This window comes from Silene latifolia, chromosome Y (genome assembly GCF_048544455.1).
Source record: "Silene latifolia isolate original U9 population chromosome Y, ASM4854445v1, whole genome shotgun sequence".
In the NCBI taxonomy this organism is placed as follows: Eukaryota; Viridiplantae; Streptophyta; class Magnoliopsida; order Caryophyllales; family Caryophyllaceae; genus Silene; species Silene latifolia.
Genome location: NC_133538.1, coordinates 67980339 through 67981957, shown reverse-complemented (window position 1 = coordinate 67981957; position 1619 = coordinate 67980339). Strand labels below are relative to the sequence as shown.

Genomic DNA, 1619 nt, shown 5'->3' with positions numbered 1-1619 from the left:
ACATATTTAACTCCACTGATGAACCAAACAAAATGACACTAAATAGTAAATCCTTAAAAATAAATATCACACCTCAACATTAGTATGGTATATGAGTTTTAGTATATGTGTTTCCGTGTCTCTTTTTTTTTCATGCCTGGTTCGCCGCTACAATGTCTATTTTTCTGTTGATTGATATTGTTCTGTAAAGCCTAGGGGCTGATTTGAAAACTCCATGTGCACAGTTCCTAATGTTCCTTTTATATTATTAGAGACTGTAGAATGAACCTTGTATCACCGCCTTCAAGCATAAGAATTATTTTTCTTTTTTTTTCCCTATTTTTTTGTCCAGTAATTCTCGGTAGTTTCTTTGACTCTGGCTGGGGAGAGTGAGAGACCTCTTATAATGAGCAGAGGTGAATGCAGTAAGCTCTTTTGTTTCTGAAGCAAGTATGGTGGATTGTTGGGCGTATAATTACTTATGGGATGATATTGATATTTCTGCTCTGAAGCAAGACTCAACTCTTTTGTAGGAGGCTCAGAGAAGGTCGGTTCTGGATGTTGTAATTAGGAATCTTTTGGGTTTATCTTTTGCTTTTTAACATATATTAGAAAGACCTCTTATGATGAATAGAAGCCAATGCAGTTTAAGCTCTTTCATTTCTTTTGTGGCTAATATGGTGGACTTTCACTACTTATTGGTTGAGATGTTTCTCCCTGCTATCACGAAGAAATGGTTTGATGCCCTCCCCATGATTAGTGTTCATTAAACCTAGAGCATATAGAGCCCCGCCTTCAGAATAAGGACTGGACATGATGAGGTTGGATTGTCTTAACTGATTCAGTTATCCGTTATGTTCCAGGTATCTATTGAGGCAGAAATTAGTGCCCTTCAATCTCAAGGTGAAACGGATATCAATAAAGATAAAATCTACCTTGAAAAATGCGGCTTTAATAAGAAGGGGTTAGTTTTTGGTACTGGAGCCGCACGCGAGCATTACTTTGAACGCTCGGCTACTAAAAGTAGAGAGTCCAACAATATCGACCAGGATTATTCGCCCGGAATACTACCTCGACTTGTGAGCAAGAATGTTGAAACTGAGCTCCGCAACAAAGTGCTCGAAGACAAAGTACAAAGAATGGAGGCGTTTCTACAAGCAAAGTTTGGGTCTGACTTTGACCCAAATTGTGATAGCAACCAGTTCCAAAATCGAGACGACTTCAATGATGATGGTGGAAGTGGCAACTCGACATCAATCCCAACTAATTAGCTAGATTACTCCATAATAGCTAGACAATGAAATTGCTTAGCAAATTACGTATGGATTTTTTTTTAGGATGTTTTCAATGTATGTACTCTTTTAAATTTGCTAAATGAACAATTCCAAGTTTCTATATTGTTGGCTTCTTTAAAGTTTATTGTTTAATTGTTTGATATCGTAACGAAATGGAGGAAAATGGATGCCGGAATGCTTGAATCTCCCATTTGTGTTTGCAACGGAAATTACAGATTTTGTGACAGCTATCCATTAATTAAAAAAGTCAATGCATTTGTGTTTGCAACGGAAATTACAGGTTTTGTGACGGCTATCCATTAATTTAAAAAGTCAATTTGTTGACTTTTCCCTCTACTATGCAAC

The 1619-nt window shown here is 37.0% G+C and overlaps 1 long non-coding RNA gene across 1 annotated transcript; it reads left to right on the top strand.

Moving 5' to 3' along the window:
- Positions 1 to 310: 310 nt before the first annotated feature.
- LOC141627417 (uncharacterized) lies at positions 311 to 1414 on the top strand. The gene is made up of 2 exons (XR_012536988.1): positions 311 to 526; positions 843 to 1414. It is a non-coding gene; the product is annotated as an uncharacterized LOC141627417 (long non-coding RNA).
- The last annotated feature ends 205 nt before the right edge of the window (positions 1415 to 1619 follow it).